Source organism: Entelurus aequoreus, linkage group LG01, assembly GCF_033978785.1.
Source record: "Entelurus aequoreus isolate RoL-2023_Sb linkage group LG01, RoL_Eaeq_v1.1, whole genome shotgun sequence".
Lineage (NCBI taxonomy): Eukaryota > Metazoa > Chordata > Actinopteri > Syngnathiformes > Syngnathidae > Entelurus > Entelurus aequoreus.
In genome coordinates this window covers 20,392,629-20,416,677 of record NC_084731.1, presented here as the reverse complement: position 1 = coordinate 20,416,677, position 24,049 = coordinate 20,392,629, and the positions used below count along the sequence as shown (strand labels likewise).

General features: G+C 39.8%; 1 protein-coding gene across 8 annotated transcripts in view; it reads right to left on the bottom strand.

The window, feature by feature from the left end:
* LOC133648971 (band 4.1-like protein 1) overlaps positions 1 to 24,049 on the bottom strand; it is a 169,753-nt gene that overhangs the window by 99,299 nt on the left and 46,405 nt on the right. The window contains exon 3 of one of the 8 annotated variants that reach the window (XM_062045601.1): positions 21,599 to 21,685. The exons of the other annotated variants lie outside the window; for them this stretch is intronic. The gene's annotated coding sequence lies outside the window, so the exon portion shown is untranslated. The remainder of the gene's footprint in view (positions 1 to 21,598; positions 21,686 to 24,049) is intronic. 8 annotated transcript variants of the gene reach the window in all.

The following is a 24,049-nucleotide window of genomic DNA, read 5'->3' as shown; positions in this document are numbered from 1 at the left end:
CAGATAATGTGACACGCAGGCTCTCGGCACTGCAGCCGCAGTAATCACTGTGGAAGCCGCCCTGTAATTATCATGTGTGAGGTTAAGGACAGCTCTAAATACTTATTACTAGAACACCAGGACCTGGAAATGATCAAAATCTTAAGGCCAGTTAAAATAACAATGTGCATGTTGCGCTGTTGGATCCCTGGTGATGGTTTAGTTTGAAAAAGCACATCTGCTTTAATCCTACCTCGTCTCCATGTCTCCGAAATTACTGAGTCTTTTACTATGTTGACATTTTTTTTGTACATACTCATGTTTACTATTTTTTATCTATATTTTCTCTATTATACCAATTAGCTATCTGATAACTGACAAATAATTTGTCATTGAATCATTTCTCAGTATTTTGGATAAAAGATGTAGCCTGTCTCCAGTCTTGTACAGTAAATGGACAAGACTTTGGCTATGTTCATTTTGTCTGGGAGTTTATTTCTTTAAATAAAAAATAGTGTGTTGATTGTTCTTCAAACATGTTTTTTTTAAATAATTTTCATGTTCATTCCAATACAGTCCCCAAGTGGGGCCCCATTGTTTAACTAAACAAATGTGATGCATATTCATTATGACCTCTTTCAAGCTTACACAACCATTGATGGCATGTCCACAAGGCAAACTATTTGACATCTATCAAACGAGAAATTTCTGCAGGTTAGGTTGTGCTTTTTGCGTCATTCCTGTAAGAATCCTGCTTGTGACGGAAGCATTAAGGAGTGGGATTATTCAGGACTAGCTGCAGTGTGCTCAAACAGCCACCAGTTAGCATCTGTGAGCAGATAATACTGTATCTGATAAAATAATTTTATCTAAGTTATCACAAAAATTGGTGTTGAAATGAGTTCCAAGCGAGAAGACCAAAAGCTGTCTTTGAACCTACCAAGACGAAGGCTTGTAAAACTCCACTGTGTAGGGGGAAGCAACATGAAGGTGTTGTGTTTTCTTTTTAATGTATTGTAATCAACAGAAAGATATTGTTTTAACCCAAGGACTACAAAGCAGAGAAAAGGCAGGATCTGCCCAAGTTCCAGACACCGCTTTTTTGAACTCTTTTACGAACCTCTTTTTTCAAGTCATTTACGAACCTTTCTTTGAACTGTTTTACGACCTTTTCTGTGAAGTGTTTACGACTTTTTCTTTTGAACTGTTCTGTAACAAAGGCAACGCTGTTTACGACCCACGTCCCTTTGGAAGCAGCTGTTGCCATGTGGTCAGGGAAAGTCCAAATAAAGGAGGAGGCGTACAATCTTTGGCCAGTGCGTGCTGGAGACTGTATAAGAGACTGTACAGACCAGACGTTTCTCCTCAAATTGAGCCAAATTTAATTCTGTCTCCGTTTGATTCTTTGCTTCTTGTCCCGTTTAATAGATGGCATCAGTGTTTAGACCTGACAGTATCATTTCTGTCTATTTCAGACTTATCAAGTCAGTTGTGCATTCTTCATGCATCCTCCACTCATTCTTTCAGTGAGAGATGAGGCAAAAACTAACCCAGAACTACTGTACATCGCCATGCTTCCTTCACTTTTATTATTTCTGTTGATAATGTTCACTTAATAACCTTCCAGCTCAAAATCCAATCCTTCCTCAGCATCAATCCAGACTTCTGAGACTGTAATTACCTTAAATGGGTTATTAAACTTGAGTTCAGAGAGTCTCCGAACCCACTAATTAATACTTACTCACTATAAATACAGTAGGTTTTCAACATTCCCAATTTGCCTATTTGTGTGTCCAAAAAACCCTCACTTTGAAATATCATAGGGGGGGAAAAGCGGACTCCGAAAGCACAGGCTTTGAGAAAGGCCTTAAGACAATATTACCTGTAAAATCAAAGGTTGCAAGGTGGAGTTGTAAATATATTTTCACTAGGGCTGTCAAAGTTAACGCAATAATAACACGTTAAAGGCCTACTGAAACCCACTACTACCGACCACGCAGTCTGATAGTTTATATATCAATGATGAAATCTTAACATTGCAACACATGCCAATACGGCCGGGTTAACTTATAAAGTGCAATTTTAAATTTCCCGGGAAACTTCCGCTTGAAAACGTCTATGTATGATGACGTTTGCGTGTGACGTCAATCGTTGAAGCGGAAGTACTGCGACACATTGTATCCAATACAAAAATCTCTGTTTTCATCGCAAAATTCCACAGTATTCTGGACATCTGTGTTGGTGAATCTTTTGCAATTTGTTTAATGAACAATGGAGACTGCAAAGAAGAAAGCTGTAGGTGGGATCGGTGTATTAGCGGCCGGCTGCAGCAACACAACCAGGAGGACTTTGAGTTGGATAGCAGACGCGCTATCCGACGCTAGCCGCCGACCGCATCGATGATCGGGTGAAGTCCTTCGTCGCGCCGTCGTTCGCTGGAACGCAGGTGAGCACGGGTGTTGATGAGCAGATGAGGGCTGGCATAGGGGGAGCGCTAATGTTTTTATCATAGCTCTGACGAGGTCTGTAGCTAAGTTAGCTTCAATGGCATCGTTAGCAACAGCATTGCTAGGCTTCGACAGGCGGCACAGCATTAACCGTGTGGTTACAGGTCCAGTGTTTGGTTCGGTGTCTCCTGATAGTAGTATTGTTCATCTTCTGTCTATCCTTCCAGTCAGGGGCTTATTTCTTTTGTTTCTATCTGCATTTAAGCATGATGCTATCACGTTAGCTCCGTAGCTAAAGTGCTTCACCGATGTATTGTCGTGGAGATAAAAGTCACTGTGAATGTCCATTTCGCGTTCTCGACTCTCATTTTCAAGAGGATATAGTATCCGAGGTGGTTTAAAATACAAATCCGTGATCCACAATAGAAAAAGGAGAAAGTGTGGAATTCAATGAGCCTTTGTACCTAAGTTACGGTCAGAGCGAAAAAAGATACGTCCTGCACTGCACTCTAGTCCTTCACTCTCACGTTCCTCATCCACGAATCTTTCATCCTCGCTCAAATTAATGGGGTAATCGTCGCTTTCTCGGTCCAAATCGCTCTCGCTGCTGGTGTAAACAATGGGGAAATGTGAGGAGCCCTTCAACCTGCGACGTCACGCTACTTCCGGTACAGGCAAGGCTTTTTTTATCAGCGACCAAAAGTTGCAAACTTTATCGTCGATGTTCTCTACTAAATCCTTTCAGCAAAAATATGGCAATATCGCGAAATGATCAAGTATGACATATAGAATGGATCTGCCATCCCCGTTTAAATAAAAACATTTCATTTCAGTAGGCCTTTAACTGTAAGTTCCTTTAATGACGCTAATTTCATTAACTGACTCCTTTGTGGCCCTTGGTCCATTCTGTAGCAAGGGGAAATGTTATGGTGTTCAGTAACTGTTGAGCCACAACCTCGAAAATGGCGAGCAGAAATGCAAAAAGAAAGGGGAACATTATGGAAATCTCAAATCCAAGACCATGTCAAGTTGTTCTCCCGACAAAACAAAATTATTTTGTCCTCGATCGTCGTTCGACGACATCATTGGAGCCAATGCCTGCTGGCGCGGTTTGCCGCTTGCAAAGAGGAGTAGCTTGACGTCCGTGTTTACATCCCAGTTGAGTGCATTAACAACATACAATGTAGATTGTTACACTAACTGCTTTAGTAAGATGGAATAAAAGCTGATAGACAGGAAGTCTAGAGTCCCTTTTTAATCGTAGATTTTCTTCAAAACACGTCAAGACTCCTCTTCCGGCTTCACAATAGTAGCGCTATTGTACGTGTCACATCCTGTCTAACTACATAACAAAATGAAAAATCGTCTGATGTAATCTGTGATATTTCTACCTGAATAAATGTTGTCTGGCAGATTGAAATAAAGTGTGTATTCTTTTATACCCTGTTCTGATTGGTAGTTTGCAATTATAGAAGGTTCAGCAGGCTGAATATTACATTTTATTAATAGAGGCGGTTAAAACATTTGTCAACAAGATATATGAATACCATTGACTTGTACAAAACCAGTGAAGTTGGCACGTTGTGTAAATCGTTAATAAAAACAGAATACAATGATTTGCACATCCTTTTCAACTTATATTCAATTGAATAGACTGCAAAGACAACATATTTAATGTTTGAACTGAGAAACTTAATTTTTTTTAAATGTATTTGTTGCTCCTAAACTCGCATGTACCTTGCAGCATTAATGGTGCCTTCACAGATATGTAAGTTGCCCATGCCTTGGGCACTAATACACCCCCAATACCATCACGGATGCTGGCTTTTGAACTTTGCGCCTAGAACAGTCCGGATGGTTCTTTTCCTCTTTGGTCCGGAGGACACGACGTCCACAGTTTCCAAAAACAATTTGAAATGTGGACTCGTCAGACCACAGAACCCTTTTCCACTTTGCATCAGTCCATCTCAGATGAGCTCGGGCCCAGCAAAGCCGGCAGCGTTTCTGGGTGTTGTTGATAAACGGTTTTCGCTTTGCATAGTAGAGTTTTAACTTGCACTTACAGATAATTTACGGCTTGAGACAAATTAGTTTTTTGTAGTTTTTGTCCAATATGGCTCTTTCAACGCTTTGGGTTGCTGACCCCTGCTTTAAAGTAACCCAATTGTCCAGTCATGGTAATAAAAACTTGAAAATGATCAATCTCCGTTACATTTGTTAATGACGAAAAATTATTTTGATCTGCAATTAATCGTGATTAACTTTGAGTTAACTATGAAAAAACTGCGATTAACCACGATAAAATATTTTTTATCGTTTGACAGCCCTACCCCCATTTCTTATAAGACCACAAACTCTTCAAAAACATCCATCCATTTTCTACCGCTTGTCCATTTCGGGTCGCGGGGGTTGCTGGAGCCTATCTCAGCTGCACATGGGCGGAAGGCGGGGTACACCCTGGACAAGTCGCCACCTCATCGCAGGGCCAACACAGATAGACAGACAACATTCACACTCACAATTACACACTAGGGCCAATTTAGTGTTGCCAATCAACCTATCCCCAGGTGCACGTCTTTGGAGGTGGGAGGAAGCCGGAGTACCCGGAGGGAACCCACGCAGTCACGGGGAGAACATGCAAACTCCACACAGAAAGATCCCGAGCCCCGGATTGAACTCAGGACTACTCAGGACCTTCGTATTGTGAGGCACATGCACTAACCCCTGTTCCACCGTGCTCTTCATAAACATGAAATAAATAATTTAAAAAAACTTGGCAAAGATAAAATAAAAACATTTCAGAAGATGAGCATTAAGGAAGCAAACAAGCAAGTCTTTGAAAAAGGCAAACAGAGGATGGGAGGGTGAATATTAATTTAAATTCATCACAAACATGGCATCCCCTGAACTGTGAAATCCCCTGCGTGTTTTTGATAAGACTGTAACGATGCACCATACCATTACCGCATTATGATGTGCTGCTATTTAAACTCTGGTTTTGTTTAGACTCACAGCTACAGTATATGCTTGTTATAAGCGGCCATTATTGTTTACAAGATGTGTGACAAGGCTCTTTGTAGTGGCAATAAACAAATTCAGACAGCATTAAAAATAATGTGTAATTAAAACACATTTTAATTAATGTGTTGTGATTTCGAACAATGCCTTTCAGCCTCATATTTGTTTAATTTGCCATTTCATTATTATAACCATGGTAAAAAAAAGAAACAAGTCCCACAACGAGACAAAACAATCATCCATGTGCCTGGATTTAAATCAACATGCTCCTTCCTGTCAATCTGACTATCTGTCAGTATCTAAATAGATGTTATTGTTTTTCAGTATGCACGCTCAAATTCTACTGCGCCACTTGTCTTAAGTGATGACAGTTTGTCAGCGGGATTCGAAAATGACACAACAAATAACATTAAAAATTGAAGCACAACACATTTTTTAAACTTCAAAGCGAGAACATGACTTTACAGGTTGAATGAAAAATACATTTGTGGTTCTAGTCTGATGCAACGTGATGCTTTCCTAATGTCATACTGGTTGCTTTACCGAAACATTCTTGTACAACTTTCAGGACCAATTTGTTGGCAAAAACTTTTTTTTTTTAAATCAATCAAAGTGTACTCATATAGCCCTTAATCTCAAATGTCTCAAAGGGCTGATAATATAAATCTCAGTCAATGTTGAGCAATATTTAACCTAAAATGTCATTTAAAATAGTCAGATAACTCCCCTTTTCTACGGATCTTTCAAATATTTATCATATTATTCCACAATGCCAAACAAAGATTAGTTTTGAAGACTAACACATGCAATACTGCAGCAACCAATTCATTCAAGTCAATCCATCAATGTTGTATTTCAAAATGAGTGAGATGTGATTACTCTGCTTAATGCTAGATGTTAATATGTCCTTAATGCTGCCAGTCACAATGGTCACAAGTAGAGATGTCCGATAATATCGGGCAGGCCGATAAATGCTTTAAAATGTAATATCGGAAATTATCGGTATCGGTTTCAAAAAGTAAAATTTATGACTTTTTAAAACGTCGCTGTACGGAGTGGTACACGGACGTAGGGAGAAGTACAGAGCAGTTGCGTCTCCCAGTCATACTTGCCAACCCTCCCGATTTTCCCGGGAGACTCCCAAATTTCAGTGCCCCTCCCGACAATCTCCCGGGGCAACCATTCTCCCGAATTTCTCCCGATTTCCACCCAGACAACAATATTGGAAGGCACTGCATTTGCGTGCCGGCCCAGTCACATAATATCTAAGGCTTTTCACACACACACAATTGAATGCAAGGCATACTTGGTCAACAGCCATACAGGTCACACTGAGGGTTACCGTATAAACAACTTTAACACTGTTACAAATATGCGCCACACTGTGAACCCACACCAAACAAGAATGAAACACATTCCGGGAGAACATCCGCACCGTAACACAACATAAACACAACAGAACAGGGAGAGCATGACCCAAATTCCAAGCTGCTGTTTTGAGGCATGTTAAAAAAAATAGTGCACTTTGTGACTTCAATAATAAATATGGCAGTGCCATGTTGGCATTTTGTTCCATAACTTGAGTTGATTTATTTTGGAAAACCTTCTTACATTGTTTAATGCATCCAGCGGGGCATCACAACAAAATTAGGCATAATAATGTGTTAATTCCACGACTGTATATATCGGCATCGGTTGATATCGGAATCGGTAATTAAGAGTTGGACAATATCGGAATATCTGATATCGGCAAAAAAGCCATTATCGGACATCTCTAGAAAAAACATGTTTGGAAAGTATGATAATGTACTGTAATATCTGTTGCAATATTGGATACTATTAAAGTTTAAAATGTATGCTATTTCAAGCAGTACATATCTTTTTTTCTGTCAAAATGAAAAAAATCAATTACATTTAGTGAGAACATTTAAGTACTTTATTGACACGTATCATTTCCAGGTGTGTGCGGGCCAGATCATATTATCTGGCCCGCGGCCCTTGAGTTTGATACCTGTGATCTAGAAGCATGTTCTTATTTAAAAGCATGTTACAGTTTACAAGCATGATATTTTTAGTGGCCCGACACAGATAATTGATTTAAATTTGTTTCAATGATTGATTCAAAATACATTTTGGGTTAGGAGGTACCACTGTAATGCTATGTGAGGGCAGCACATTGTTACAGTACTGTACACAGTTGTTTGTTGTACTGTTTACAGCGTAAGTATTCCAAAGCTAGGAAACTGTCGGTAGAAGTTTAAAATGCATGGTTATGACATCTGCAGGACTTAACTGGAGCAGTAACCAATGTGAATACCTCAAACGTTGGATTTGACTTTCTGTCTCCAGGAATTAACTCTTGTAATGTGAGCTGACTTTTAAAACCAACGCTTCTAAAACCGTATAGACTACAATCGGCTTATGTCAGCAGTGGCTTCCCCCCTGCAATCCCGGAACAGGACCAGAGGTATATAAAATAGATATAATTATGTATACCTTACATAGACATTTACCAAAAAAAAAAAGTTTTCCACATTGGTAGTTTCTGGAAACAGCAAATTGATTAGTCATTCTGATCGTCTTTGTTTGCTGCAGTCAGAGCACAGATTAGTTTCAGTTTCGTCTCATGGTTGAATAAACAGCATTTTCGGGGGATTTTTGTCAACACAGCATCAGACCTTCTGGCAAAACAATGAGTTCTGCAAGGACGGGCAACTAGGAGAGCATCACTCTTCTAATTAAGAGGCTTCCTCGTCTCTTTTTTTTTGATATCCTCAGATTTGCTCTTTAAATATTGACCTACACCAAATTGGTACACCCAATACATCATTTGATTGATTCAATATAGTCTAATAGATGGAAAGCCGGTTGTCAGTTAGTTTGTTATTTAAGAAATCTTATGATGCAAACTCCCATTTGAATATTAGTCTGTGATGGAATTGAAGCATGCAATTTGTTCTTGGTGCTCAGATGTCAACAGTGTGTTTCTGTTACGTATAGTAGGACACCTACCCTCTAGTATACTATCGGGCTGCAACGATTAGTCGACATTGTGGACAATAAAATTTGTCGACAATAGCTGTGACGTCATAAACATGATTACCTTGCTCATTTTGCAAAGCGGACCTTGTTTTTATGGCAGTACATCTGTGATACGCCAGCATTTAATGCGGAGGCATGATGATGATGTCGGACATCTGCGGTCTCAGGACTGCTGGCTGAGAATTAATCAAAGATACAATTCAACACATTGAGTCTATTAGAGTGCTAACACTGCCAAAAGTTAATCAATAGTCAATATACCAGTGTGCAGCTTTTTAAACATCACAAAATGCTTTTCTTTTAGAGACGTTTGTGTTTTGTTGCTTGTTTTCATTGCTGCTATTTTAACTGTTTTTTTAATACATAAACATAATACATACCGTCATTTTCGGACTATAAGGCGCACTTAAAATCCTTTCTTCTTTTTTTTTTTTTAAATCGACAGCGCGCCTTATAACCCGGTGCGCCTAATGTACGGCATAATTCTGGTTGTGCTTACCGACCTCGAAGCAGTTTTATTTGGTACATGGTGTAATGATAAGTGTGACCAGTAGATGGCAGTCATACATAAGAGATACGTGTAGACTGCAATATGATGGCAGTAAACGACACCAAAACTTTAAATGTTCCATTGAGAATATAGAACATTACACACAGCGCTGAAAAATATGTCAAAATGTTTTTAGTAGGACTTTGGTAAGCTATGAAGCCGCACCGCTTGATGGATTGTCGGCGCATTAAACATACGAGTTTTATAATGGTGTGTGTATAAGGACCGCAAAATGGCACCTATTAGCGGACATATTATCTGGCGTTTTGTTTCGCAATATTATGCAAAACCAATTTTTCTTACCTTCTGGTGCCGGCAGATGTGTATTTGGTCCTGAAAATGTGCGCGTGTCCCCAATTGTAGTCCGACACCGTAGTCATAAGCTTCTTCTTTTTCTCTACTTGCTTATGTGGCATTCATCTTCCGCTGTTGCTATTTCTAACTTACACTTACACACAAACATGCATCCAAAAAAATAAACGGCACACATACACCCCCCCCCCCCCCAACCCAACGCCCTCGACGCAAATCCCATAGGGGTGATGAATGTATAGTCAGCGCCTGAGAGCTGCGGCCTACCACCATGACCCCGCACTCCCTTCCCTCTGTTGCTAGATATCTTGAGATGTATGTTGTAATATGTATATGTGCTTTGCTATGGAGGTTTTTTCCCACTCCAGACTGGGCCCCCTTAGGAGCCCAGTCTAGATTGTATTTTTTTACTCATCCTTCCCTAGCGTTTTACCTTTTTCCCCATCTTTTACGGGGCGCCTTGTGGCGACCCATTAGCGTTCCTGTTCTGTAACCATGTACACTGTTTGTTTGTCTAATCTTGAACGGGTTTGTGCTGAAAACAAAGTTTTGTTGTACTTGTGCAATGACAATAAAGACCTATCTATTTATCTGTCTATCTATCTATCTATCTAATATAAAGTAGCATAAAGTTCTAACTTACATCTGTCAGTAGACTAGCTATCAAAGCGCTAAAAACTGTAGTGGGTTCACATAATTCACCCAAGGAACTTTAGTTATTAGAGAGTTCCGGTGGGACGTTTTTTCACGGGACACATTTCCGGCCTTGTTGTTGCATTATTGAGCCACGGATGAGGAGATGCTGCTTCGTTATTGATTGAAGTAAAGTCTGAATGTCATTAAAACAGTTAGCTCCATCTTTTGACACTTTTTCCACTCCCGTCCTTGCACGCTACACCGCTACAACAAAGATGACGGAGAAAAGACGCTGTCAAAAGTTGAGCCATGTAAATAAGACCGCCCACAAAACGGCGCATCTTAAAGAGACGCTCAGAAAGCGGCTTGAAGATGATCCGTAAAACATCATCTATGCAACACTTTGACCAAAGAACCACCATTACATGTTATGTAGACCACAAGGAAGTGCTTTAATTTGAGTAAAAAAAAATCATAATATGACCCCTTTAATGCGCCTTTTGTATGGAAAAAGACCTGACTAGACCTGCTCGTCGGCAGTGCGCATTTTAATCCGGTGCGCCCTATGGACAACATTTAATAGTTGTTTTAGTTTTTGTAACCGCTGAATGAGCAGCACAGTTATAGTTCAAATTAGAGATGCCCGATAATGGCTTTTTTGCAGATATCCGATATTCCGATATTGTCCAACTCTTAATTACCGATTCCGATATCAACCGATACCGATATATACAGTCGTGGAATTAACACACTATTATGCCTAATTTTGTTGTGATGCCCCGCTGGATGCATTAAACAATGTAACAAGGTTTTCCAAAATAAATCATCTCAAGTTATGGAAAAAAATGCCAACATGGCACTGCCATATTTATTATTGAAGTCACAAAGTGCATTATTTTTTTAACATGCCTCAAAACAGCAGCTTGGAATTTGGGACATGCTCTCCCTGAGAGATCATGAGGAGGTTGAGGTGGGCGGGGTTGGGTGGGGGGGTTTATATTCTGTAATATCGTCTGGGTATTTGTTCTGTTGTGTTTATGTTGTGTTACGGTGCGGATGTTCTCCCGAAATGTGTTTGTCATTCTTGTTTGGTGTGGCGCATATTTGTAACAGTGTTAACGTTGTTTATACGGTCACCCTCAGTGTGACCTGTATTGCTGTTGAACAAGTATGCCTTGCATTCACTTGTGTGTGTGATAAGCCGAAGATATTCTGTGATTGAGCCAGCACGCAAAGGCAGTGCCTTTAAGGTTTATTGGCGCTCTGTACTTCTTCCTACGTCCGTGTACCACTCCGTACAGCGGCATTTTAAAAAGTCATAAATTTTACTTTTTGAAACCGATACCGATAATTTCCGATATTACATTTTAAAGCATTTATCGGCCGATAATATCGACAGTCCGATATTATCTGACATCTCTAGTAAAAATTATTATTTATGAATGCATTATTCATCTTTGTTGTTTATAAGCACAGGCCTAAAATAACTTAAGCTGCATTTAGAAGTCGATGGAAAAATTAGAGCCATTAAATATGTGTACGCTTTATTATCCGAGTAATCGTTAAGATAATCGTTGACTAATCGACTATCAAAATAATCGTTAGTTGCAACCCTATTACACTAGTCATTTAGAAATGTACCACAATGTGACATTATCGTTCCGCCTGGTCGCTGGTCTGTGGCGTCATTCTAGTTCCAATGTATCACAAATTATAGTTTAGGTTCCTTTTACATGAATACTTCCCGGAGGTCATTGGGTAACCGAAAGCTGCTCTACAATTAGTTTTGCCTTTCTGATCAGCAACAAACTGGGGCTTTTTTCATGTCTTTTAATGAATTGGCCATTTCTGTAAAAAAAAAAAATACCACATCCAGTACCCAACCTTTAAATGGTACCACACGTTCCATGGGGTTATGACCTGCGGTATATGGGCTGCTATGAGGTGCTCAACTCACAGAGAGCAGCCAGGGGAGTGCAAAAATATCAAACAGGGTTATGGTGACAGTGAAAAAGTATTTTCATACCATGCTGTTAGAAGCCTGCTCATGCAGTTTCTAAAGTTTATTTTTCACATCTACGCTCTAAATATTGTACCATCATATCCTCAGAAGAGATATCCAAGCTTCTGTAATTCGATTCTGTTGAGACAGTGCTTCTCAATTCTTTTGGGGACATACTATTTGTCACCCCCCGCCCCTCCCCCGAAATTGAATTACGATTAAGAACCTGATTATTTATTTATTTATCTGTAATAACCACTCTTTGAGTTGCTGGCACTAGTGTTGTCCCGATACCAATGCCAAAATTATTTAGATGATTTTCTAAATAAAGGGGATCACAAAAAAATGGCATTATTGGCTTTACTTTAACAAAAAATGTACATTTAACCATACTTGCCAACCTTGAGACCTCCAATATCGGGAGGTGGGGGGTAGGGGGTGGGGGGGCCTTGGTCGGTGGTGGGGGGGCGTGGTTGGGGGCGTGGTTATTTACAGCTAGAATTCACCAACTCGAGTATTTCATATATTGTATACATGTATTTATTTATTTTATTTACATAGAAAAACGAAAAAAAAATACTTGAATTTCAGTGTTCCGGTGGCTATCCATTAGATGGCAGTATTGTCCTGTTTAACTTCTCCGTTCATGATGAGTATATCATTTCGGCCACCGTGTTCAATGGAGAGAAGTCTGACAAAAAAAATTTGTGGGAAAGCGGACGTGAGAACAGGCCTTCCCCACTCAGTCTCAGGTCCGCATTGAGCTGGAGGGGGCGTGGCCTACCAGCTCTGGCTGAATACCGGGAGTTTGTCGGGAGAAAATCTCTGCCGAGGAGGTTGGCGGGAGAGGCGCTGAATACCGGGATTCTCCCGCTAAAAAACGGGAGGGTTGGCAAGTATGCATTAAACGCATGTTTCTTATTGGGGAAACCGGGCTTTCTGCTCCGCCGCTTCCAGTCTGTGGAACGCTCTCTCCTGACCTGAGGGCACCACAGACTGTGGATGCTTTTAAAAAAAGGCTTAAAAACCCTTCTTTTAAAAACAAAAAGCATTTTTTCAGATGTATGCATACTAGTTTTAGCTATTTAGCTGTTCTGGTTTTTATTTTATTTTTATTTTTTATTATCTTTTTTATTTTTATTTATTTTATTATTTTATTTTGTTTAATACACTGTAGCACTTTGAGGTTGTTAGGTTGTTTACTCAATGTAAGTGCTTTTTACAAATAACATCTGTTTTTATTATTATTATTATTATTATTGCAAGTTTGTCCTTAAATAAAATAGTGAACATACAAGACAACTTGTCTTTTAGTAGTAAGTAAGCAAACAAAGGCTCCTAATTTAGCTGAGCTATGCAGTAACATTGTGTCATTTATCATTCTATTATTTTGTCAACATTATGAGGGATAAACTGTACAAATTGATTATTAATCCACTTGTTCATTTATTGTTAATATCTGCTTATTTTCTGTTTCAACATGTTCTATCTACCACTTTCCTGTTAAAATGTAATAATCACTTATTCTTCTGTTGTTTGATACTTTACATTAGTTTTGGATGATACCACGAATTTGGGTATCAATCCGATAAAGGCGGGTATAGTACCGAACATGATTCATTAGTATCGCGGTACTATACTAATACCGGTATACCGTACAACCCTAGCTGGCACCAGCACCCACATGCCACCGAGCTGAAGACTTGTGAATTGTTTTTTCTTACAGTCACTTGGTCATATTTCATGGTTGAGCCTGTTGAATAATTTGAGCTTGCTGCCACCAAGCTCGAGGCTTGTGTATTGTTCAAGAATTTAAAAAATGTAAATACTGGAAGTCCCTTGCCTCTCAGACCCCCCTGACACCTCAACACGCCTATCCAGGGGGCCCTGCCCAACTGTTTGAGAAGCACTGAGTTAGGATTAAGCGATGATTCATAACGAACATAAAATACTTAATGGACCTGGCTCCTTACGCCCATCACTTCATGGTAGACAGATTGCAAAAACGGGCTGTTCTACACATCTTTAAAATAAAGCCTTCAGCTCTCCCAATAATTTGTCAGTCAGCTACAAAATGTCAGAGCTGTTAAGTTTGTTTTTCTACAGTAAAAAAAAGACGTGTTCCCAGTAGGGTAATACAAAAAATGGTCTACATTCCAGCATTGAGGCAGCACATTTCAAATACAACCACAGTGAGATCTCTTAAGACCCTTTTAAAAGTGTTGCAGCACAGTAATAAAATGTAGGATATTTTAATGCCAACTCAATTTCCCAAGCTCCCTATTAAGATATGACTCTCAACGGTATCAAACCCAACATTAACATCTAAAAAGACCAACACAGAGACAAAACCATGGTGCATTCTTTATGCTCACTGAAAGTCATTTTGTGGAAAGTTGAAATACCAAAAGAATAGTGATTATATGTGATAGGGTGGCAACAACAATGTAGATTTCCTTACCACTGAATACTTTGGAAATGCTAGTTTGGTCGTATGTACTGTACTGTAAGTACCACCGCAGAAAGTGAGAAGCTACGGATCAGCTATTTTGGTACATACCGTATTTTTCAGACTACGAGGCACACTTCAAATCCTTTCATTTTCTCAAAACTCACAGTGCGCCTCATAACCCGGTGCGTCTAATGTACGGAATTATTTTGGTTGTGCTTAGTGACCTCGGAGCTATTTTATTTGGTACATGTTGAAATGATAAGTGTGACCATTAGATGGTGGATGCAATATGATGGCAGTCACACATAAGAGATACGTGTAGACTGCAATATGACTCAAGTAAACAACACCAACATTTTATATGTTCCGTTGAAAATATAAAACATTACACAGGACGACTTTGGTAAGCTATGAAGCCGCACCGTTTGATGGATTGTACTGTGCTTCAACATACGAGTATTATTATGGTGTGTGTATAAGGTAAGACATTATCTGGCAAAAGCAACTTTTCTTACCTTGTGGTACTAGCTGATCTGTATTTGGGATCTGCATAAGTCCTGAAAATGTCCACCTTTCTAGTCCGTGCGGACACCGTAGTCGATAAGCTTCTTCTTTTTCTCTATCTTCTTGTTATGGGACATTAATTCTCCGCCATTGCCATTTCTAATATAAAGTTATTAGAAAGTTCCGGTCGGACGGTTTTTAACGGGACACATTTCCGGCGTTGTTGTTGCACTAGTGAGCCACGGATGAGGAGATGCTGCCCCGTTATTGATTGAAGTAAAATCTGAATGTCATTAAAACAGTTAGCTTCATCTTTTGACACTTCTTCCACGCCAGTCCTTGCACGCTACACCGCTACAACAAAGATGACGGAGAAAAGACGCTGTCGAAGGTGAGCCACGTAAATAAGACCGCCCACAAAACGGCGCATCCTGAAGCCACTGTCAGAAAGCGTCTTGAAGATGATCTGTAAAACATCATCTATGCAACATTTTGACCCAAGAACCACCATTACATGTTATGTAGACCACAAGGAAGTGTTTTACATTTAGAAAAAATACATATATATGACCCCATTAATGCGCCCTATAATCCGGTGCGCCTTTTGTATGAAAATAGACCTGACTAGACCCGCTCATCGGCAGTTCGCCTTATAATCCGGTGCGCCCTATGGTCCGAAAAATATGGTATATTTAATAATGGAAACAAAGCATGGTCCATGTATAAGACACAGTTAAAATTAAGGATTTAAGGTGAATGATAGGACAAAAGCTGCCTAAATATACATATTTACATATGTATATTTACATATCTCCCCTGTGCTCCTCGACTACAGTCTGCACCGGAGCCAAACAGCAGGACAGGTGTAACACCTACATTATTACCTGTCACTCTTTATAACTCCTTGTGCAGATCTGAATGCTTATTATTTAAATGTTTACTTAAGTTTGAAGCAAAGGCGGTAAAACTAATCGCCACATTTGGCAAGGCGTGTTTGAAAGCAACACTTGAAGTGCAGCACTTCCTTGTTTAAAGAGTCACCTTCACACACTCTTTAATAACCAGTAGAGTTGTTGTTTTTTGCCATTCCTCCTCTCCGAGATGTTATTGCTTGTATGCACTTTGTGTGTGTGATTTGACACACTCAACATCATGCGCCTCGGCTCTGTAGTCACCACCGCACAGCGGCATTCAGATGAAAGAACGGTACCGGTACTTTTCAAAGGCAGTATAGTACCGATTTCAATCAATTAGTATTGCGGTACTTTATTAGTACCGGCATACCGTACAACCCTAATACAGTATCAAGTGTACAACCTAGGGTAGGAATATTTGCTTGGATAGACACAGTTATGTAATGGGAAGTTGCTCAAACAGACTAACACACACACACACACACACACACTCACACACACAGAGGAAAACATGAGTACAGTTGAACAACTTGACTTCATCCTCCATGGAAACTAGCACACATCAAACAGTCCACAGACTTAGAATAGCACAGCCATGTTACTGCAAACAAACACACATTAACCACTGCTGTGTCTCTGTGTTTCTTTGCCGGAACAAATGTGCATCTAGTCTCTTCTGTCCTCCCACCTAAGAGCATGTGACAAAGAAAACATTCTGCATCAGTCTGTGTGTGTGTTTGCGTGTGTGTGTGTGTGAGGGTGGATGGAGGTGTGCGCTCCTTGTCAAGCCGCTCAACTTGTTTCCTTGTGTTGTATGCAATTTGCAACAAGTCCAGCAAGGGCGGTGAAAAATACACAGAAAGAAATAATTAACAGTACAAAGTCTCCCACGCTTTGTTTTTACATTTACACTCATCAGTGTGTGAATGGGTGAATGGAAATAGTGTCAAAGCGCTTTGAGTAAGGCTGCAGCTAACGATTATTTTTCTATCGATTAATCTATAGATTATTTTTTTCGATTAATCGGTTAATCTATAGATAATTTTTTCGATTCATCTATAGATTAGTTTTGCTTTTACCGATTATTTTTTTATTTAAAATGAAGATGAAAAAATAAATGTAGGCCAGTTTTTTCAAAAGGCATGGCTTTTATTTACCAAAAAAAAAGAAGTATGGCCACTCAGTCAACATTGACTACAACATGACAAAATATTCTGTAACAATGTAAACATTTAAAACTTTTAACATTTAACAAAATTAAAAGTAGCTTACTTGCTTTTTAATGTGCAAATATAAAAGTAAAAATCCAGTGCAAATCTTAATATTCTGCAATAGTATAAGCATTTCAAAAGTAAAAGTATTGCTTATTTTGCTTTAAAATGTGCAAAAATAAAGATAAACATCCGATACAAAAAAGTGCAAAACGAAATATTCTGTAACAACAGTGTAAACATTTCAACAAAAGTGAAAGTATTGCTTATTTGCTAAAATGTGCAAAAATAAAGATAAACATCCAATACAAAAAAGTGCCAATCTAAATATTCTGGAGCACTGTAAACATTAAGTATTGCTTTTAAAATGTGCAAAATAAACATCCAGTCCAACACAGTACACAATAACCAATTCTACTCATTCCAGTGAGTGTCTAACAGTTGTAATGAAGAAAGGTTAGCATGTCTACATGCTCTGGTTCTTTTCTTGTTTACAATATTCCCAGCAGCTGAAAATAGGCGCTCAGAAGGGGTCGATGTGGCTGGAACTGAGAGGTAATTAGCCTTCACCTCAAGCCAGGACTGTGAGTGAGCTGAGCTGCAGTTTAAGTTTCTAGAAGGTCAACAGGCTCATAGTGATGTTACTAGTAGTTGACTGGGAGGTGTTTATTATCATTTGGGGAGAGTCCGCAGCCTGATGCTCACCTGCTAAACACATATCTGCTCGACGCTGAAGCGCTGACTACATGCGCTCTGAATACGCACTGCTGATTGGCTGCTAACGTTTTGAATACGCACTGCTGATTGGCTGATAGCGCTTTCTGTGTACCAATCAGATGGTTGTGTGGGTGGGACAATGGTGCGTGCTGAGACAGAAGCAGAAGGAGCAAAGCAGCTTGTTAAAACTTTAGCTTTAGCTTAGAAACTCGTTCGGTACACCCCCGTACCGAACCGAAAGCCCCGTACCGAAACGGTTCCATACAAAACACGTACCGTTACACCCCTAGCAGATACAAATGACACATTCATGTTTTTGTGTAATGATGACAACGTATGCTCACGCGGACGATTGACTAGTTGATGGTTGATGGTTTTCTTTTCAAATGTTCGTTCATAGCCGTTGTGCTGCTATGATAGGCCATTTCCGCTCGACACAGTGTGCATACAACAACATTATTAGGCCGTGTATTGAAATACTCCCACACTTTTGACGACTTTTGGCGTGATTTTTTCCCCCTCGCTCGCACCGTCTGCTTTGCGCTCCGCCATGACGGTAGTGTGACGTAAATATGCGACGCGTCGACGCACAAAAACGGCGTCGACGTATTTACGTAACCGATGACTACATCGACGCGTCGTTTCAGCCTTAGCTTTGAGTAACTTGAAGGTAGAAAAGCGCTATACAAGTATTTACTAGAGATGTCCGATAATGGCTTTTTTGCCGATATCTGATATCCCGATATTGTTCAACTCTTAATTACCGATACCGATATCAACCGATACCGATATATACAGTCGTGGAATTAACACATTATTATGCCTAATTTAGTTGTGATGCCCCGCTGGATGCATTAAACAATGTAACAAGGTTTTCCAAAATAAATCAACTCAAGTTATGGAAAAAGGGGGTGTGGGGGGTAGGGGGTAGCGGGGGTGTATATTGTAGCGTCCCGGAACAGTTAGTGCTGCAAGGGGTTTTGGGTATTTGTTCTGTTGTGTTTATGTTGTGTTACGGTGCGGATGTTCTCCCGAAATGTGTTTGTCATTCTTGTTTGGTGTGGGTTCACAGTGTGGCGCATATTTGTAACAGTGTTAAAGTTGTTTATACGTCCACCCTCCGTGTGACCTGTATGGCTGTTGATCAAGTATGCATTGCATTCTCTTGTGTGTGAAAAGCCGTAGATATTATGTGACTGGTCCGGCACGCTAAGGCAGGGCCTTTAAGGTTTATTGCCGCTCTGTACTTCTCCCTACGCCCGTGTACACAGCGGCGTTTTAAAAAGTCATAAATTTTACTTTTTGAAACCGATACCGATAATGTTGAAACCGATACCTATAATTTCCGATATTACATTTTAAAGCATTTATCGGCCGATAGTATCGGCAGTCCGATATTATCGGACATCTCTAGTATTTACCATTTAAATTTTTTTTTTGTTTGCAATATAAGCCTGCTGTTTGAGTTGGGTTACTTAGGAGTTCTGCAAACAGCAATGGTACAGTGGAATGAATCCCAACTAGTTTTGTGGTTCAACAACAACAACAACAACGACTAAATTTACACAAGTTGCCCAAATTGGATTTTTTCGAAATCTGATTTTTTCCAGCTGACTGTTTATACTGCAAATAAAATGTGATCTTTATCAGACTCCAGTATAGAGGCGCACAGGCCCCAATGTGGCCTCGACGTCACTTGCATGCGCAGGTCAATAGAGTGAAAACAAAGGAAGTTGCTCGGATTCCGTAAGTGAACAAGGAAATCGCTTCTACGACAACAAAATAAAATAAAAGTTGCCGCACCTTAAAAATGTGTGGTTTTAAGTGGAAATAAATTAGACTACTATACTGTATGAATGAATATACAGTCGTGGTCAGTTTACATACACTTGTAAAGAACATAATGTCATGGCTGTATTGAGTTTCCAATCATTTCTACAACTTATTTTTTTGTGAGAGAGTGATTGGAGCACATACTTGTTGGTCACTAAAAACATTCATGAAGTTTGGTTCTTTTATGAATTTATTATGGGTCTACTGAAAATGTGAGCAAATCTGCTGGGTCAAAAGTATACATACAGCAATGTGAATATTTGCTTACATGACCCTTGGCAAGTTTCACTGCAATAAGGCGCTTTTGGTAGCCATCCACAAGCTTCTGGTTGAATTTTTGACCACTCCCTCTTGACAAAATTGGTGCAGTTCAGCTAAATGTGTTGGTTTTCTCACATGGACTTGTTTCTTCATCATTGTCCACACGTTTAAGTCAAGACTTTGGGAAGGCCATTCTAAAACCTTCATTCTAGCCTGATTTAGCCATTCTTTCAGGCTATCTAGGCTATCAGGCTAGAATTAAGGTTTTAGAATGTCCTTCCCAAAGTCCTGACTTAAACGTGTGGACAATGCTGAAGAAACAAGTCCATGTGAGAAAACCAACACATTTAGCTGAACTACACCAATTTTGTCAAGAGGAGGTGGTCAAAAATTAAACCAGAAGCTTGTGGATGGCTACCAAAAGCGCCTTATTGCAGTGAAACTTGCCAAGGGACATGTAAGCAAATATTAACATTGCTGTATGTATACTTTTGACCCAGCAGATTTGCTCACATTTTCAGTAGACCCATAATAAATTCATAAAAGAACCAAACTTTGTGAATGTTTTTGTGACCAATAAGTATGTGCTCCAATCACTCTCTCACAAAAATAATAGTTGTAGAAATTATTGGAAACTCAAGACAGCCATGACATTATGTTCTTTACAAGTGTATGTAAAATTTTGACCACGGCTGTATATAGTGTAATATATATGGCTGTGGCATTTAATGGCTGTTAAGTAGAGGCAACACACAACGTGGATCTATGTTAGCTTTATGTTTCAACTCATTTACGTAATGTACGTAACACAGACCTGGGGAAAATACGGCCCATTAGGATTTTCAATTCGGCCCGCCGGACGTTCACCATAATTCTTTTAGACCTTTAACATCAAAACTGTAGCCGTCATTGTGATGTGCAGTGCGGTTTTTAAATGACCATAAGTCTTGAACTATAGAAAGTATTTCAATGGTTGAAATCTGCGCTTTTGTGTGTTAGAGTTATTGCATTAATCTACGTTACAGCAACTCAGACCAGGAGCAAACCAGAGTGGGCGGGGTTTGTTTTCAGAGCAGCCAGCCCCAAACGCATGTGTCAGGAACAGATGCGGAAGCAAATGTTTACAACAAATTTCTGCATAAAAGTGATAATATATCATATTGTAGGTGTTTATTACCCTTTGCATTCATATTTTGCTGTTTTTTGCATTTTTGTTGTTAAACATGTCTACCGAGGATGTTGTTAATATTCAGTGTTTTGTTGTTCGTAGTTAATATTGTAAATCCCACTTTCTTTACTTTAATGTACATTTTGGGTGTCTCTTTCAGTAAAAAACCTGTAAAATTCAATTTTTTGAGGTGGTCTGTCATAACTTTTTTAGAATTCTATCGGACATTGTGACTTTGGTATTAGTGTTCCTGAAAAAAAGGGAACCAAACACACATACTGTACAGCAGAGTTTTACAGCAAAATGTGTTCATATAATTTATACACACGTACACATTGGCCCCCCAGACACATTTTTCCTCTCAATGTGGCCCCCGAGTGAAAATATTTGCCCAGCTCTGATGTAACATAAACAAATATGCCACAGCGTCAATTCCGGTCCTTCAACAATCGTCATTTCGTAATCAAAATATATCTTCACATATTAAATAAAGCTAATCATTTGACTATTGATGCGCCGAAAATTCGGCCGTCGAAAAAGGACTTTGCTCACCGAAACCGGATGTTGTGATGAAGTATCCACTTCCGCAGGCGGGCTGCGTCTTTCCCCGCGCACACGAATGATGTAGCTCGCCCAAAGCTGATGGAAAAGTCACATACGGGTCACATTCAGGTCACAATTTCGGTTTAGACCAGGGGTGTCAAACTAATTTTAGATAGGGGGCCACATGGAGAAAAATCTACTCCCAAGTGGGAGTCGATTCTACTCCCACTTGGGAGTAGAATCTACTTCTACTGTGGTGCCGTGGTAAAATCACGGCACCACAATTTAAAAATAAAGACAACTTCACATTGTTTTCTTTGTTTAAAAATAAAACAAGCACATTCTGAAAATGTACAAAATCATAATGTTGTTGGGGGTTTTTTTACACTTACATGTTGCGGTTAATAGTATTCTATCTTTATTTGTTGTTATGTATACTTTCTGAATACATTACATGATAATGTTCATCAGTCAACTCATTGGTGTTAATTTTCAATTATATCACGATAAAAAAATAATATCAAAATCAAATTACAGTATGTTATTTATGTAGTTTGCTCGTTTTCCTCGACTGGTGCACTAACATGTGTTTATTTTTTTTACATACGTGGCATCATCTACAAATATACAAAGAATTGCTATTGTGACATCTAGTGGACGCATTTAGAACAGCAGTTTCTTACATTAAAACATTTTGGTTAATTTTTATACCTAGCAAACTCATACCCGCGGGCCGGATAAAACCTGTTTGTGGGTTTTGACACCCCTGGTTTAGACTGAAGTCGAATGTGAAAAGATCAGATTCCAATCGGATTTGGACTATTTTCTGATGTGTCCCACATCTGATGTGAAAAGATCAGATTGAAAAAGCACTTTGGAGTGTTTCGACTGGCAAAACAATTCAGATCTGTGTCACTTGAGGCAAACAAATCTGATTTGGTGAGCTGTGTAAACATGGCCTACCTAAGGCTATGTCTACAGTAAGCCGGATAACCCCTTAACTAATAATTATTTAGCCTAAGCCCCGTTTCAGCCACACTAAACCAGCGTTTAAGGTTCCCCTCCTCGGACACATTTTTACACGGGTAAGTGCGGCGTGTATTCTTGAATCTCCGGCTCTTAGCTTTGTATGGACTCATTGATCGTTTTACAAACTGAGTTCGGAGAGGAGTGACACCAGAAAGACTGCACCCCACACAGGAAGTGACGTCAGAAAGAACGCGACACCTTCATAATAAGCGGTTTCGTAACTCGGTCATCCAGACATGCCCGTGTTTCTCCTTCTTCTACATGTACAGACGCTTGTGGAAATCACACGTGAATACCTTAAGAGAAAGCGATTGCAGCTATTTGGGATACAACACTTCTCAGGCAAGAGAACTTTCGAATGTCGAGGTCAGCTGTGATTCTACTTAGTCCATTTGTCGAAGGAAAGACAACAAGAATGCGGGCTCCCGTGGATGTGATAAAAAAGGTAGCGTGTGCTTTGTATTACCTGGCCGACGAGAGAAGACTACGGAAAACGGCGAATGCTTTGGACTGGCAAAGGCAGACTGGATCAGTTATTGTCCGCCATGTATGTCGCGGACTCAACGTCTAGGTCCAGAGTATATAAAGTCTTCAAAAACAAAGGGACAATGAAGGTGAAGGAAAAAGAGTGAGGAGTGTCCTGACCAGATATCTAGATCTCTAGATTGATTTTTGTCAAATGTTCTTTGTCACATTGTTTACTTTCACCTGTCCAATAAAGACTTGATTCATTTATGATGTCTCAGGTGTGATTCACTACCATAGGGCCCCACAGCACACTGGACTCCATCCATCCATCCTTTTTCTACCGCTTATTCCCTTCGGGGTCGCGGGGGGCGCTGGAGCCTATCTCAGCTACAATCGGGCGAAAGGCGGGGGTCTGGACAAGTCGCCACCTCATCGCAGGGCCAACACAGATAGACAGACAACATCCACACTCACATTCACCAAACCTATCCACTGGATTCCAGTTCATTGAAATACCACAACACTGGATATTGTTCAGAAGAGTTAAATTTAAGAACTTGCACACAAAGCAACACTGGAGGTGACTATGACGTGCGCATTTTCCACGCATGCGTACTAGGTCGCGTTGCGCCGGCTGACGGAGGGGGGAGGGGGTCTTAAACGACCATTGTGTGTGTGGACCAGGATAAGGTTAGGTGGGATTTACCTACCTAACTGAGTGTAAACGGGGCCTATACATCTGCACACTCAATGTGACTGTTGAGATGTACAACCACGGAGGTGATGCCTTAGCAAAAAGTGCCTTTATAATGATCGAGCTATGGAGTGTGAAGCTTTTTGATTGATTGATAGAGACTTAGTAGCTTGCACAGTGAAGTACATATCCGTACAATTGACCACTAAATGGTAACACCCGAATAAGTTTTTCCACTTGTTTAAGTCGGGGTCCACTTAAATTGATTC